Here is an 18,554-nt window from a genome sequence, read left to right on the forward strand (position 1 = left end):
TGTTTCAGAGATTTCAATAAACATCCAATAGGTTATTGATCACTAGAACCAGATGGTATTTACACCCCAAGAATTTTGAAGCAACACACATATATGGAATTGCAGAACTACTAACTGTAGTATGCAACCTACTGCTTAAATAAGTCTTTGTACCAGATGACTAGAGGGTAGCTAAAATAATGCTGATTTTTAAAAAAGTCTTCAGAGGCAATCCTGATGAGCTTATCTTCAGCAAATCGGCTGAAGCTATATTAAAGAACAAAATTATCAGACAAACATGATATGTTGGGGAAAAGTCAACATGGCTTTGATAAAGGGAAATAATGTCTCACCAGTCAATTAGAATGCTTTGAGGGAGTCAACAAGCAAGGGTGATTCAGTGGATATAATATACTTAGACTTGCAGAAAGCTTTTGACAAGTTCTCTCACCAAAGACTCTTAAGCAAAGTAAGCTGTCATGGCATAAGAGGGAACGTCCTGTCATGCATCAGTAACGGGTTATAAGATAGGAAACACAGGGCAGGAATAAATGTTCAGTTTTTACAATGGAGAGAGGTAAATAGTGGTGTCCCCAAAGGATCTGTACTGGGGCCAGTGCTGTTCAACATATTCATAAATGATCTGGAAAAGGATGTGAAAAGTGAGGTGGAAAAAATTGCAGGTGATACAAAATTACTCAAGATAATTAAGTCTAAAGGTATGTCTACACTACGGGATTATTCCGATTTTACAGAAACCGTTTTTTAAAAACAGATTGTATAAAGTCGAGTGCATGCGGCCACACTAAGCACATTAATTCGGCGGTGTGCGTCCACGTACCGAGGCTAGCGTCGATTTCCGGAGCGTTGCACTGTGGGTAGCTATCCCATAGTTCCTGCAGTGTCCCCCGCCCATTGGAATTCTAGGTTGAGATCCCAATGTAAAAACAATGTCGAGGGTGATTCTGGGTAAATGTCGTCACTCAATACTTCCTCCGTGAAAGCAATGGCAGACCATCATTTCGCACCCTTTTTCCCTGGCAGACGCCATAGCCTGGCAACCATGCAGCCCGTTTAGCCTTTTGTTACTGTCACTGTATGTGTACTGGATGCCGCTGACAGATGCGGTACTGCAGTGCTACACAGCAGCATTCATTTACCTTTGCAAGGTAACAGAGACGGTTACCAGCTATAGCACCATCTGCAATTGGAAATTGGCGATGAGATGACGGTTATCAGTCCTTTTGTACCTTCTGCTGCTGTCATGGGTGCTCCTGGCTGGCCTCGCTGAGGTCGGCCGGGGGCGTATGGACAAAAATAGGAATAACTCCCCAGGTCATTCCCTTCTTTATGTTTTGTCTAAAAATAGAGTCAGTCCTGCCTAGAATATGGGGCAAGTGTACTAGAGAACCAGAGAGCACAGCCGCTCCGTGTCAGAGCCCCAGAGATCCCGCAGAAATGATGAGCTGCATGCCATTCTAGGGGGAGCCCCTGCAACAACTCCACCCGTTGCTTCCCTCCTCCCCCAACCCTCCTGGGCTACCCTGGCAGTGTTCCCCGATTTGTGTGATGAAGTAATAAAGAATGCAGGTATAAAAAACACTGACTTTTTAGTGAGATAAAATGAGGGGGAGGCAGCCTGCCGCTGCTATGATAGTCCAGGCAGTACAGAATCTTCATTAGACATGAAAGGGGTGGGGCGCTGATGGAACTCAGCCTCAAGCTGCTATGATAAGGACGGTTACCAAGCCTTTTGTACCGTGTGCCGGGAATGACCAGGAGTCATTCCCATTTTTGCCCAGGCACCCCCGGCCGACCTCACCAAGGCCAGCCAGTCATGGGATGATGATGAGGACGGATAAGTAATTTTGCACCGTCTGCCACCGGGGAGGGGAGGGGATGCTGCTGTTCAGCGCTGCAGCACCCCGTCTACCAGCAGCATGCAGTAGACATAGGGTGACATTGAAAAAAGGCGAGAAACTATTTTTTCCCTTTTCTTTCGGGGTGGGGCGAAGGGGGTAAATTGACGACATATACCCTGAACCACCTGGGAAAATGTTTTTGACCCTTCAGGCATTGGGAGCTCAGCCAAGAATGCAAATGCTTTTGGGAGACTGCGGGGACTGTGGGATAGCTGGAGTCCTCAGTCTCCCCTCCCTCCCTCCCTCCCTCCCTCCATGAGCGTCCATTTGATTCTTTGGCTTTCCGTTACGCTTGTCACGCAACAGCGTGCTGAGTTCCTGCTGTGGACTCTGTCTATCATAGCCTGGAGATTTTTTCAAATGCTTTGGCATTTCGTCTTCTGTAACGGAGCTCTGATATAACAGATTTGTCTCCCCATACAGTGATCAGATCCAGTATCTCCCGTATGGTCCATGCTGGAGCTCTTTTTGGATTTGGGACTGCATCGCCACCCATGCTGATCAGAGCTCCACGCTGGGCAAACAGGAAATGAAATTCAAAAGTTCGCAGGGCTTTTCCTGTCTACCTGGCCAGTGCATCCGAGTTCAGATTGATTTCCAGAGCGGTCACAATGGTGCACTGTGGGATACCGCCCAGAGGCCAATACCGTCGAATTGCGGCTACATTAACCCTAATCCGACATGGCAATACCGATTTCAGCGCTACTCCCCTGGTTGGGGAGGAGTACAGAAATCGATTTTAAGAGTCCTTTATATCGATATAAAGGGCTTCGTTGTGTGGATGGGTGCAGGGTTAATTCGGTTCAACACTGCTAAATTCAGTATAAACGCGTAGTGTAGACCAGGCCTAAAGCTGACTGTGAAGAATTGCAAAGGGATCACTAAACTGGGTGATTGGACAACAAAAGGGAAGATGAATTTCAATGTTGATAAATACAAAGAAAAGCACACTGGAAAAAAATAATGCCAACTATACATACGAAATGATGGGATCTAAATTAGTTATCACCCAAGAAAGAGATCTTGAAGTCATTGTGGATAGTTCTCTGAAAACATCCACTCAATGTGCAGCGGCAGTCAAAAAGCTAACAGAACGTGAAAAAACCATTAGGAAAGGGGTAGGTGATAAAACAGAAAATATCATAATGCCACAATTTAAATTCAGGGTGTGCCAACATTTGGAATACTGTGTGGAGTTATGATCCTCCCTATCTCAAAAAAGATATATTAGAATTGGAAAAAATACAGAGAAAGGCAACAAACATGATTAGGGACATTGAACAGTTTCCATAAGAGAGATTAAAAAGACGACTGTTCAGCTTAAAAAAGAGATAATTAAGGGGGGATTGGATAGAGGTCTATAAAGTCATGAATGGTATGGAGAAAGTGAATAAGGAAGTATTATTTACCCTTCACATAATACAAGAACTAGGCATCACCCTCTGAAATTAATAGGCAGCAGGTTTAAAAACAAACAGAGGGAAACATTTCTGCACACGACATACAGCCAGTTTGTGGAGGATAGCTACATGCACAGATGCAAGCCCTTGCTCCTTGTGTCCCTAAACCTCCAATTGCCAGAAACAAGGCAATGGTCTGACCCAGTATGGTGGTTCTTATCTAAAACTTACTCCAACCTCTTGAGTGCGATTAATTGGTTGCAAGTCTCAGCTGGTTGCAAATCTCATACGTTCTGCTACTGATAGGACAGGAAAATCACATTGATAGCCCTTTTTCTCGTTGTGGTGTATGGTTTGTGTGTGTTTGGTTCCCCCTTCAAAACCCCGCCCCCGGACTGCTTCTGACACGAGACAGAACAGCGAAGTGCAAAGATGTGCAAAAGTAACTCTTTAATCTGGTTGACCAAACAATTTTAAATATCAAAAGTTCAGTTCAATTCTGGTTGAGTTTGGGGTGTAAATTTGGATCTCTTCTCATTTTAGCCCAACTGTTTCACCAGTCCCAATTTCAACATTTAATAATAGGAGATTTTCAAGCAGCAATATTATTTTAAAGGATTTCATTTAAAAAAAACAACCCTGCATATGATAATAATTTACTCTTGACAATATGTGTCCTAAGCTTTCAGACCTTATGTACAGATGTGTTTGCATGCTGACAGAATCTAGTTCCACAAAAAGGCTCAAATACTGTGCTGTGCAGCTGTGCTATATGCACACAATCACCTGAATACTTTAAACACCTTATTTATTGTTTATTAAAATGCAGTCCCACATTACTCCATTGGGAGTATTCTGTACTCTGTACAGTTCAATTATCTACAGTTTTCTAAGAAGGGGAGGAGAAATGATAAATGATACTATAGGACAGTGTTGCATTAGCATACTCAAACGAAACAAAAATAAAATAAAGTCTTCTGATTCCATAGGAATAATTCAAAACTTTAACATCAAATATCATTTAACTACATATTAAAAGGTTGCTTAATAGGCACCTTGGGTGTCTTAGGAATGGGTTTATTTAATTTTTGAAATATCTTATTCAGTTTGTGGGTTATTAGCCCAGTACATCTTTAGTATTCTTCAACACCACTTGATAGCTACTATATTTTATATATACACTGGTTTCTTCCAGTTTGTGAAATAAATCTGACCTTACCGACTGACTTTATTGTTATACCAATAAAGCACAAGAACATCTAATTAGAAATCTTATGTTTTAAAGTTTCAGTTTGAGTCTTGAATAGATATAAACTAACTCAGACAAATATGACTCTTCAATGGCATCCAGAAACAGCATTTCTCTAAATAGTTTGAAAGTAATGCTGAAAAACCTTTTGGGCACATATGTATTTGTGCCTCTCGGCTTTAACTTGACACAGAAAATGCAGCATATGCTTATGAACATAGCCATCATTTTGCCAACCATCAAGTTATGAATGAAAATAAAAATAACGGTAGCACAAATGAGGGTCTGTTTACCTAGAAATACACTTGCATGTCTGCTCTGTGGTAGTATTTACAAAAAATCAATTTCCTCATCTTTGGTCAAATAAAGAACTACAACTAAATCTGCTACTGACATTTTATTAGCACTTTGCAAATAATAAATCCCTTTAACTTTCATCCACATCATAATGTCAATACTATTGGTAGTGAATAAGACACTTTGTTTAAGAAAAGAGAGTTCACCCAATGAAAAATCAATTATGTGGCTCCGCTGGACCTGAAAGTATAACTGTTATAACTCAGATATATTTGTTCACTACATTGAGTGACATTCATGAACACTGTTTCAGGTTTGCAGGTCCCTTGAATGCAGTGGTATATTGCAGATAAGGATGGCACAAATCTGCTTTTTTGGTCCTTCAAACTAACTGGAGTATTCTGGGTTCAAAAATGTCCTAATAAAATGAAGCTATCATAGGTTTTGTTCCATTTTAATACTAGTCACAAAACAACCTATACACCCAATCATTTAATGCCCTATCAGTGAGAGCGGATGCCCTGTGGCTATGTGAAAGGAAGTGGGTAGTAGGAATCACACTCAGTAAGACCATCGATCAGGATTAGGGTGGCAATAGTGATGGCAATTTCACTTAAGCAGAAATCAAGACCTGGAATAGATTTAAACCTGGAGGAGAGTGGGACCAGATAATCGAAGAAGAGGAGGCATTATAGACAAGGAAGAGAATACAATGTAAAATTAATAAGACTCTAAAAAGACTCAGCTTATAATAGGAATAACAAATCATTAATTGCATCACAGAGGTAAAGAGACCAGAGGGTCATCATCAGCAAAACCAAATCATCCTTCTTTGCAAATTTGCCAAAGGTGTTTTTAATACACATTTTCTACATATAACCAGTAACATGCATCTCATTACATTTGGTCTTTTTTTTTTCAGTAAGGTACATAGATCCCTGCGTGTAGTTTTCTGCATATGAATCTGGGATGTATATGCTGCTACAGCATTATACAAGTACATTAACTGAACATTTATAGAGAAGCTTTTTCATCAAATCTGTGCAGAATGTTCTGATTATTATTTCTCAAATGCACATAGGGTTTTAATTTAGCCCCTTGTTTTAGGCACATAGAAATGATTGCTCTATAAAGAAGATCACTAATTTCTAGCTACTCTTTATCCAGGAATTTGTTATACCTAGAAGGCTTTAGTGCATTACCAGAAGTGTTGGGATGATTTTATGAGCATCCTGCTTTCATAATAACTCTATTGTTTGCTTTAGATTTTATTACTCTTTTCACAGAATAATAATTGTACACTAAATATAATCTCTCTCTCAATATACTGTAGAGCTGAATTAAATGCATGATAACTGTGCATCAGGTTAATTAACAAAAGGAATAACCATCAACCCTGATAATTATAGGATCAGCCGGTGCATCTGTCCAGGACTGAATGGTTAGTTCCTGCCATTAAATGCAGAAACTGAACATATTTAGTCTGTTCTCCAGTTCCAAAAGCTGGGGTGGGGGAGGGAAGGGGAGTAATCTACTCTTCAATATTTATTTTTTGGTACTTAATACCTACATGAAATAAATAAATGAAAGAGTTATATAATCAAGACTGATTATGAGCTAAAGTCACTGAAACAGATTTTTTGCATTTCAGGAACTAAAACAAAACAAAACGAACAAGCAAAACCTAAATTCACAACATTTCAGAAAAAAAAATGAACCATAGATTTTCCATCATTCAACTGGAATATAGATCAGTACAAACTGATTAAACTTGAACATCCCTTCCTTCCCCACAAAAAATATCCCATAAATAGCTGTTTAAAAATCACCTAAATTACGTACGGTCCAAATCTAACCAACTGTAACACTAGGGAATATCACTGCATTGTAAATATTTTTGTTTAAAATTTTATGTTTAAGACTAATCACCAATTTAAAAAACAAAACAAAACAAAAAACCCACTACATCCCAGCAATGTTTTTCTTGTGCTGAGAAGATAAAGTCTGTCAGACAGCCAAGAGAACAGAAGTTAACCAACAAACCCTATCACTAGATCAGCAATGATATAGGCTGTGATGCTGATGTGATAACCAGCAGCAGAAAAAGCTTTTTGCTGATAGTCCATAACAAATCAGAAAAAAAAGAAGTTTTTTATCAGATAGAAAAGAACAAACTGGTAGGGAAAGGCATTTAAAATAGTTGTGAGCAAATTAAAGACCACTAAAGGACATCTTTATGTTCAAGGTGTTTCTTTGGCTTTCCTGTGTGAGCATGCTTAGAGGACTGAGCCTAAAATCACATTGATTTAAATGTGACTGTGGGTTTGAGCCAACAGTGTGCTCAGGACTGGGACTCCCTGACTATTTCAAATACTTTAAAAAATTGCATGTACAGTGAATAAGTAAATACATTAATTTAGGCTGAAAAACTCATGATTCACCAATTCACACATTTGCATCAGCTCAATTCTTGGTCTCGATGAGATTAAATGGTGACCCAGAGTATGGTAATAATTGCAGGTGCCGGTCAGTTATATATGCAAATACTTTTATCGATAAAAACAAATTATCAGCATTTGGTAACAGGGATGAACCACAGGTCAGGATTACAGATTTTACATCTCTCGGTGTTACTAAAGCCAGTGGATGGAATCCTAGCTCTACTGAAGTCAATGGCAAACCCCCCATGCAATTCAATGGGGCTAGGATTTCACGGAGCATCATTATTCTTTCAATTAATGGAAATGTTCAGACCTGAGCCTAATAGTGTTTAGATTTAAGGCTCAACCAAGCATATACTTATGCAAATGAGTGACTTGAGTCACATGAATGGGCCCTATGAAGTCAATGGGACTATGAATGTGAGTGAAATTACTTGTACGCATACAGTGTTTGCAGGATCTGGTCATTATATTGCATATGAAGCAAGGACTAAAATATGAAGTATACTGAGGTTAGTTTACATGTTTCCCACGCTGAAGTTTTGGCTTTGTCTTGCAGTCAATTAGCAAATTGAAGTGTACAGGAATTTAAAGTTTGAGCTATAGGCCATTGTACTGTAGCTGAAAGAATAAGTTCACAAAGATGGTGATTTTGCACATTTGAAAAAAAAGCCATGGAGAATTTTTTTTTTTTTAATTTTTTTGCTGGTGTTGCTGAAATACACCATGAAATATTTTGCAGCATTGAAAGTCAAAGTGTACTTGGTTTGCTGTGATGTGCTTTTCTTGAGATAGATCTTAACCAGAGCCAAATCCCTTTGAGAGATGCCTGCGGAAAGCTGATAAAAACTGAGGGCCACATACAGACACCTTTACTTGTGTACCTTACACTATTGATTCCAATGGGACTACTCCTCAAGAATAAGGCACTATTTTATGTAACAGAAATTGAAAAAAGACTTCATGATTAAGGCCCAGGTGATTAGCTCTGATATCATTTGCAAAGGTACTAGTACTTCTTACTCTTAACTGAATGCAAAAAAATGCATTGATGTAATGCTAAAAATCACAAAAGGCCAGGCTGGAATTGCATATGTTAATGTTTAACAGAAAAGCTGATAGGGCTCGATTGCATATCCTGTATGTTTTATAGTATACATTTTACAGGAGAGACTTGATCTTGCAGAAGAATCCACTGCATAGCCCCTTATGCCCAGGTTGATTCCCTTTGACTTCAATGGGACTTCATGCTAATAAGACGGATCTGCACTTGCAGATACCTTTGTAAGATGGGCACAATGAGGTATAATATTAAATTAAACATTTAAAGAATAAATCAGGACCAGAAAGTGTTTATGGCCCATGTTGTGTTCCTTGGCCCAAGTTAACCATAATATCTAATTTTGGACTGTTGCTAGGAATTAGAAACATGTATTTATTTTTTTTAATTCCAATTAATAAATAATTTGCGTGATGCTATTCAATCTGAAGGTATAAATGTTCACAAAAGCTCTAATATATAGCAGGTTTTCCTTTTTAGATAAACCTATGACACAAAACCCAGCAAAACCAAGTGTTTTGTTTAAGTGAATATTTACTGGTTTCAGAGTAGCAGCCGTGTTAGTCTGTATCCGCAAAAAAAAAAAACAGGAGTACTTGTGGAAAAGAAGCCCTCGAGGAATTCCACCGAGATTTTAACAATTTCCATCCCACCATCAACCTCAGCCTAGACCAATCCACACAAGCGGTCCATTTCCTAGACACTACTGTGCTAATAAACGATGGTCACATAAATACCACCCTATACCGGAAACCCACTGACCGCTATACTTACTTACATGCCTCCAGCTTCCATCCCGGACACACCACACGATCCATTGTCTACAGCCAAGCTCTAAGATACAACCGTATTTGCTCCAATCCCTCGGACAGAGATAAACACCTACAAGATCTCTATCAAGCATTCTTAAACCTACAATACCCACCTGCTGAAGTGAAAAAACAGATTGACAGAGCCAGAAGAGTACCCAGAAGCCACCTACTACAGGACAGGCCTAAAAAAGAAAATAACAGAACACCACTAGCCATCACCTACAGCCCCCAACTAAAACCTCTCCAGCGCATCATCAAAGATTTACAACCTATCCTTAAAGATGATCCCTCACTCTCACAGATCTTGGGAGACAGGCCAGTCCTTGCTTATAGACAGCCTCCCAACCTGAAGCAAATACTCACCAGCAACCGCACACCATACAACAAACACTAACCCAGGAACCTATCCTTGCAATAAAGCCCGATGCCAGCTCTGTCCACATATCCATTCAAGTGACACCATCACAGGACCTAATCACATCAGACACACCATCAGGGGCTCGTACACCTGCACATCTACCAACGTGATATATGCCATCATGTGCCAGCAATGCCCCTCTGCCATGTACATTGGCCAAACCGGACAGTCTCTACGCAAAAGAATAAATGGACACAAATCTGACATCAGGAATCATAACATTCAAAAACCAGTGGGAGAACACTTCAACCTTCCTAACCACTCAGTGACAGACTTGAAGGTGGCAATTTTGCAACAAAAAAACTTCAAAAACAGACTCCAAAGAGAGACTGCTGAACTTGAATTAATATGCAAACTAGATACCATTAACTGTGGTCTTAATAAAGACTGGGAATGGTTGGGTCATTACACCAACTGAATCTATTTCCCTATGTTAAGTTCTCCTCACACCTTCTATGGGCCATCTTAATTATCACTTCAAAAAGTTTTTTTTCCTCCTGCTAACGATAGCTCATCTCAATTGATTAGACTCTGCCTGTTGGTATGCATACTTCCACCTTTTCATGTTCTCTGTATGTATAAATATCTCCTGTCTGTGTGTTCCATTCTATGCATCCGAAGAAGTGAGCTTTAGCTCACGAAAGCTCATGCTACAATAAATTTGTTAGTCTTTAAGGTGCCACAAGTACTCCTGAATATTTACTGTTTGTGATATGCTATAAGAATAAAAAAATATCTAATTTATAATTTTCAATTTAGATAACACTTTCTAAAACAGATGTCACTGGAAGAAGGAAATTGATTCCGATTTCTTAGACAGTAGCACATTTCTGATAGGAGATAGAGATCTTTTCACCAGCACTAAAGAAAAATAAAAGGGAAAGGAAAATAAATATGTCCTCTCAGGAGAGGTATTATCTGACATAAATTTACTTTATACTACTCCAAAGGGTACATAAAGTAAATTAACAATTATTCTCAGTAAGGAACAGGCACTAAGTAGTGACTGAAGATGTGAGCCTTCTACCAATAAATTTTAAAAAATACAAAACTAGTGCTATTAAACAGAGATTTTCTTGTATAACTACTACGTTCACCACTAAATACACTACGCATTTTAAAAGTACCTCTAGAGCAAATTCTCAGTCTGGTTTGAAAAAAAAATATATTTGTATTTAAACTCCCAAATCAGAGATTGCACCACAGCCTTTGATTCCACTTCTGCTTTGAGATGCGCTTTAACTTCAGAGCAGCAGCAGTGAGAGCACAGTTCACATTAGTAGGTTGGGACTTTGACAGTGATTCCCCATCAGAAGTCTGCTCGGTGTGGGAGAGAAAGGAGGGCTGCACTGCATAGAAGAAGAGTAGAAGGACATAAGGTTCACTACCTGCTGTCTGCTGGGAAGATGTGGGTTTAGGCAGAAACACGGAGGTAAGGAAGCTGAGTCACCATTAAAAATAAATAAATAAATCAGTCTTAGGAGGATTTGTACCTGAGCAGCTCTGGAGGCTGCTGCTCCATTTCCCACATTACTAGTGTCAGCTCACAACACGCAGGCCCCATTCATCCATCAAAATGTTTGTGAAGATGTTCCACCTTCCACAAATCAAGGGAACGCATAATTGGAACTACAATTAGTCACCAGCTGGAAGGAAGGAAGGAGGAGCCTAGAGCAGTCAGATGTAAAATGACTGCCCTAAGGATGCAGCTGTTCCCCCTTCCTGGACATAAATAACCAGCTATTCAAAAGAGTATGTTGGCAAAGGGTCCTACAAGATGCTGACCCGAGCAATTCAGTGATGACCAGACAACCACAGAGAGAACAGCTTCTAGGGAAACAGTTGAATTCCCAACTTTCTGAGGGCCTGTGTGGAAGAAACAGGATAGTGGTGTTCTCTTCAAGGCTCTGCCACAGACTTCTGAGTGACATAAAGCAAGTCACTTAAACCCCTCCATACCTCGTATTAGTGAGGATAATAATACTTCCTTACCTCATGGAAACATAATGCTTATTTCACTAATGATCACATGATGCACAGAAACTATAGTGGTAAGTACCAGAGAAATATGTATAACTAACATAGAAAAGTGCTTTTGAAGTCGTATAGGAAAAGAGGATTTAATTTATTTTCACTATAAATATGAATTACAGCATCTGTCCTTCATTTATGTGAATGTGTATACTTCTGTGATATCTAGTAAGGAAGGTAAAGTTGACATAATAAGCGTAATAATAGAAGGTGATCTTTTAAAGCTCTTACAAGTTAACTTCAAGTGTACCTAATCTTACTTATTATATTTCCAAGTCATCACACTTTATCTGCTCCATTTACATGTATGGCTAATATTTCTTTTACTAGGAGAGCAATGTACCCCTGTCTTAATACTGTCATTTATTACCAGTCAAGAAGCTTTCAAGAAAATCTAAATTTTTACTATGCTTTCAAAATATTTAGATTTTGCAGTGTGTATACACACACAACCTTTTGTGGGCCCAGCACCAAACATATTTGTGGACCCCCATGGAGGCAATGGAGCATGGTGTGGGGAGGTCAGTACCCAAAGTAAGGGGCTAGCCAGGGGGAATGGGGCATGGCATGGCATGGCAGGGACGGCCCCAGTCCGCCCAGCCCAGTGCGAGGGCACTATTTACAAACTAGCAGTTGTCAGACGCACAGTGGCCTGCCCGGCCCTGTGCTGCTAGTGTGCCCCTTCCCCTCGGGGGCGGCCCATGCTGCACCACATAGCCCTCTCTCCCAACACCCCCCAGAGCCCCCCCGGTCTCCTCCACAAATGCACAGCACGCTGCTCAACACCACCCCTGCCCAGTGCCCCCCACCCACAACCCCACCACAACTGCCCAAGACCCCCCACAGAACCCCCACTCCCTAGTGCCCCAACACACATCTTCCCCACTCCCACACATCTTCCCCACTCCCCTACACCCTGTGTCATAAATATAAAGGGAAGGGTAACAACCTTTATGTACGCAGTAACATAAAATCCCTCCTGGCCAGAGGTACAGAATCACTTACCTGTAAGAGGTTAATCAGCACCTGACCAGAAGGACCAATGGGGAAAGAAGATACTTTAAAATGGGGGGGGCGTTTGTTTGTGCTCTCTTTGTTTGTTCCCTCTCGGGACAGAGAGAGAGACCAAGAAGGTAAACCAGCTCCTAAAAAGATACATCTAAGGCCTGGTCTACACTGGAGGGGGGGGGTCAAACTAAGGTATGCAACTTCAGCTACGAATAGCGTAGCTGAAGTCGAACTACCTTAGTTCGAGTTACTTACCCGTCCTCACGGCGCGGGATCGAAGTCCGCGGCTCCCCCGTCGACTCCGCCACCGCCGTTCGTGGTAGTGGAGTTCCGGAGTTGACGGGAGCGCGTTCGGAGTTCGATATATCGCGTCTAGATGAGACGCGATATATCGAACTCCGAGAATTCAATTGCTACCCGCCGATCCGGCGGGTAGTGAAGACGTACCCTAAAATTACAAAAATTATAAGTAAAGGCAAGGAAATGAATTAGATTCTCTTTTGTTTTAGCTTGTGAATTTCTCCTATGCTAAGAGGTAGTTTATTCCTGTTTTTAGAAATGTGAAGCTAAGACCAGAGGGGAGTCCTCTGTGTTTTAAATCTTTTTATCACCCTGCAAAGTGATATCCCTTACATCCTGATTTTGCAAGTTTGGTTCTTTTACTTTTTTCTTTATAATAAAGTTCTTCTTTTAAGAATCTGGTTGATTTTTAGTGTCCTAAAAACCAAAGGATTTGGTCTGTGCTCACTTTGTTAATCTATTGGTTAGTATATTATTCTCAAGCCTCCCCTGGAATGGGGGTGAAAGGGCTTGGGGGGATATTTTGGGGAAACAGGGACTCCAAGTGGTCCTTTTCCTGAATCTTTGGGCAGGTCTACACTAAGGGCGGGGGTCGAACTAGGGTACACAAGTTCAGCTACGTGAATAGCGTAGCTGAACTCGAAGTACCCTAGTTCGAACTACTTACCCGTCCAGATGCCGCGGGATCGAAGTCCGCGGCTCCAAGGTCGACTCCGCCACCGCCGTTTGCAGTGGTGGAGTACCGGAGTCGACCGGAGCACGCGGGGAGTTCGAACTATCGCGTCCAGATTAGACGCGATAGTTCGAACTCCGAGAAGTCAAACTCACCGCGTCGACCCGGCAGGTAAGTGTAGACTAGCCCTTTGTCTAAATTACTTGGTGATGGCACTAATACCATCCAAGGACAAGGAAAGGATTTGTGCCTTGGGAAAGTTTTTAACCTAAGCTGGTACTTATAAGCTTAGGGGGTCTTTCATGCTGGTCCCCACATCTGTACCCCAGAGTTCAGAGTGAGGAGGGAACCCTGACACCCTGCCTCCTGGTCACATTCATTGGCCCTGCTGGGAGGTGACTGTCTGCCAGGCTAAGCTGGCAGCGCAGTCAGGGCTGGTCCCACGGTGGGGAATCGCTCCAGCCCCTTGGGAGTGGTGCGATCAGCCAGGCCAGGGCCTGCCCCAGCTGGGCTCCCTGAGGACCCACTTGTCTGGAGAGGTCCAGCCAAGCCAAGCCCCACCCCCCACCAGCTGAGACTTGAGACTAGCCAGGCTTCTGCACCAGTTCCAGGCAGCTCAGTTCCAGGGAGACAGGCAGCGCCCTGCAGGTGGTGGGAAGCAGAGACTGCCTGGAGCCAGAGGTGCACTGGGGTCTGGCCAGGGGGCAGAGAGAAGCCGGGGGATGGGGACAGGGATGGAGTGGAGCCCTCTGCCAGCTGGTGGGCAGACTGCGAGGAGAAAGTGGTGGGTAGGGGAGCCAGCAGGGTCTTGGGCCCCAGCCTGCTCCGCTTGCACTGTGCCCCCTTCTGAGCATGGGCCTGGCTCCATGGCACCACTGGCACCGGACACAGAGTGCCTTGATATCATATTTCCTCAACTAGTCTTACTACTGTAGTATCTAAGGCCCAGATCCTCCAAGGTATTTAGGTGCATAAGGCACCTAAATATCTTGGAGGATCTGGGCCTTTATGCCTCACAATTTTTAATGTGTTATTTTCCTGACACTCTTGTAAGGTAGGGAAATGATAATATTCCCATTTTACAGATGGTAAATGAGGTACAGAGAGGCTAAGTGATTTTCCCAAGGTGACAGAGGAAGTCTGTGGCAGAGCAGGAATTAGGTCCTCCAAGTTCTAGGTTAGTGCCTAACCACTGGATCATCTTTCCTACCCCTTTTCAGCCAGCAAAAGTTCATCATCCTCTGGAGGTCTAAACAACTTTGTTGTTTCATTATAGAACAGAATAGTGTACAGAATACTGAATTTAGATACAGGAAAGATCAGTTAGAACATACACATTTCATTTTAAAATGTTGTTCTTATTAAGTAACTTCATCTGCATAAAACTAGATTTCCAATAGCCCTATAATGTGAAAGATGGCTTTCACTGTAAATTGTTCACAGCTGACCTATTCATTCTAAAATGACGCTAGCTGCCAAAGCCTTTTTTTACCCTGTCGTTCTAATCTGGGCTGTGGACAGCCAAAATGGAATGAAAATTTTATGTAAATAAATTTGGCCAAAACTTCCTGCAATTATGTTTCTCCACCCACTGCCTGATTCACCTGGCTGTTAGATGAGAAAAAAACAAAGCATTGTGTGTGCGTGTGTTTTGTTTTAATCCACTTCTGCATTTGATTTAACATAGCCACCCTGTCGCCAGCCAGATGACCACCCCTTTTTTGTAGCATTCACTATTTGACTTGATAATAGGAAAAGGTATTAATATAAAGGCCTAGGTCTTTATCCTCAGCTTCAATGGAATTATAATGATTTATTCCAGTTGAGCATCTGGCTCATGGATTTCACATAGCACATTCTGCACTGGATGGAAATACAATATACCCCAGGAGAGTTCTTCCCACCACAGAGAGAGGCAGGAAGCCTAATAGACAATATTTATTAAACATGAATACATACAAACACACAACCACCAGAAAATAACCACACATTCTCTGCATCAGAATATGGAAAAACAGGCAGAGGAATAGTTGTAGAGTATGGAGAGTCACTAGTTTCCAGCTAGATGTGCTAACCTTACATAATAAGCCTGGTTTTGAAAATACAAACTGTAAAACTAAAGCAATCTGCATGGGTGAAGGATATCTGGAACGTTTGGGACAAGTCAGGCAAAGCATCTGGTAAACATGGGGTGTAGGTGGGGGGTTGTCTCATAAGCTCTACTCTCATTGCGTTCACTTTCTGAACACCTCCATAATTTTGGATTTGGCTACTTGTAAGTCACAAATGTCTTGGCATAGAAACTTTGTGTTAGAACTGGTTCCTCTGGCTAGTTTCTGGGGGAGGTAGACTTGTTAATGGAATTAGCTGTCAGTAGTGGTTTCCATATACATACCAAACTTCAGGAGTTTATAAATGATGCAGGGTGATAAAGAGGGGAAGAATAGGCAAGGATGAAAGGAGTCGCAAGGAGGAAGAGTGAGAGGATAAAAGGGACATATCAGTGAAGAAAAGGGACCCATCTATCAGTCTAGAAGTTGGCCCACACATATATTCACTTGATATGCCCTACCTCTATATAACTCTCTTCCCCTAGGGTGGGGGAGTGCTTTTAGCTAGTTCATTTATAGCTAATTTAGTAAAAGGTGTCAACTTTATGTTTTTAATCAGGATGGGACATTTATTCTCTGACTCCCGAATTCAAGTCTAAACTATTTTTAAACCCAACAGAAATAATCTCACATAAATTGCAATGTATGTCACTTGGAAAATAAACTCTTTTTCATCAGTACATAAACAGAACATAAAACATTTAATGTCAGCATGTCTTCCTACCAAACACAGTCACAAGTCAAATAATAATATAACATGGTTACTGACCAGAGCCTATGGCATGTATTAAAAGAAGAAAACTGATGATAATGCCAGTGTATCTATTTCTTTAGCTTAGTCACATAAAATATAAAGACAACATGTAGAAATTCAGTGATACCAAAACAAATAAACTTGCTAAGATGCTCTGCAAAAAATTGGTTCTTACATCTTCCCTGGTTGTCAGATACAAAAATCATGCAGTTCTCTTCTCTTGATCTCATTCATTTTTAAACACTTCAAAAGTGACCCAAGTCTCTTCTTGAGTGGTCACACTTTAATTTAACATTAAGTATAGAGCTTTTCCCCAGCAACTACAGAACTGACTAATGCATATTCTTTATCACAAATTATGTGAGTGCATATCTTCATACTGCTTTTATTTTTTTTTCCTTTTGTGGTAGCTGTAGTTTTAATCTGCTTCAAACAACACTGCACACCAAATTTGCCAGTAAGATATATTTTTGATGTGGAAGCACCATTCCAAAGTGATTGAGAGAATACCGGAGGGTTGAAAGATTATGTACTACTCAAGTGCATACATCATACATTGAGAAGATAATTGGCAGCCTTATTTTGGAGTAAATTAACTACAGCACTACTCTATCTCTGCTCTCCTTCATGAGAGTCAAACAGTATATTGATATTTACTGTTAGCATAATCACTAGAGAGTAATTGCCTGCTTCTAGTCACCAAATAAATCAATTTCATATACAAGAAAAAATATGAAGAGAAACTGGATATTGTGCTTAAAGAAAACATGATTGATTATCTGAATTTCTCTCAAATCAACACACGGTATGATTTCCAGATATATAACTGACTAATCTAATAAGTGGAAATTACAAATCATGAGGTTTACGTTTAGCTTCTCATATTTTGGGTGGAAGCGGTACAAGATGGACGATACTGAGATTCATGAGCACATAAGAAAACAAATTTCCCATATACTCAGAAATGTTTCCACAATTTCTGATCGAGGCATACAATAAACACAGTAATTAACTGCCAGATGTGATATACATTTATATATTGGACTTATCCTGACATGGATATTCCTGCTCTAAGATTTTTTTTTATATGTTCTGTTCCTACTCCAAACACATTGCCACTAGCTTCTTTTTTTTGGTGTTGCTGAGACAACTAAGAATCTATTTCACCTTCAATCCACAGGGAAAACCTAAACTTTGCCCACTATTATGGAATGCTGCATTGGAAATGACATGCAATGCACTGCAATCTGAAGATCCAAGATATAGCACCTATATCATCATCTCCCAATATTACCAGATAATTATTGAAATCAATTCAATATAATTTTTCCTTGGATAGCGCTGTGCCATATTCTTTCTAAATTAGGGCAGGCCCTTGTGATACTGAGGTTTGGAAAGGAGGGAACGGTTGGACTAGCCCTTATGCAGCAAGGATGTTTTCTGTAATAGAATACATTGCTATTACCATGTGTGTGGGATCAAACCATGATGTAACTTGTGTAGGAACATTGAAGGTTTTAATGTAAATGTAATGTAAATTACATTAAAAGCATCTTTTCTCCTGTCACCAATGTTATGTTTCAGAAGTTATAGCCATTATAGTTTTTTGTTTTGTTTTGTTTTTTGTTTTTTTTTAATTAGAACTAGAGCTAGATGAATATGGAATACATGGAGTGAAATTCTGGCCTTAATGAAATCAGTGTGAATTTGCCATTGACTTCAATGGGATCAGGATTTCACCGTTGGTATTCACAGGTGTGCACAATATGTTTGTCTGCTGGATGGTTGCACAGGTGAGCCTGATGGAGAAGAATCATGGTTGTATTCCTGTGGAAGGTCCTTTTAGAATGATGCCGCTCTGACATAGCAACATCAGTTCTAGAAGTGTTGCATTCAAAAGGCAGCATTCCACACACAAATATAGTGGGCTCCATCATGTTATTTTCTGCCATAAATAGTGTAGATTCCAAGCTACGTATTCTACCAAAACACTGAACACCCTCCCCCATTTCCCATTCAGAAACCTGAGCTGCCCACAGGTCTCTAAAACAGGCCCAAACCTAGACCTCGTTCAGAACGCTGTGGACACCAATTGGAAC

At 40.8% G+C, this 18,554-nt stretch overlaps 1 protein-coding gene across 2 annotated transcripts in view; it reads right to left on the reverse strand.

The window, feature by feature from the left end:
* Positions 1-18,554, reverse strand: part of IL1RAPL1 (interleukin 1 receptor accessory protein like 1) — a 495,739-nt gene that overhangs the window by 436,517 nt on the left and 40,668 nt on the right. The window lies entirely within an intron of this gene.

This window comes from Mauremys mutica, chromosome 1, assembly GCF_020497125.1.
Source record: "Mauremys mutica isolate MM-2020 ecotype Southern chromosome 1, ASM2049712v1, whole genome shotgun sequence".
Lineage (NCBI taxonomy): Eukaryota > Metazoa > Chordata > Testudines > Geoemydidae > Mauremys > Mauremys mutica.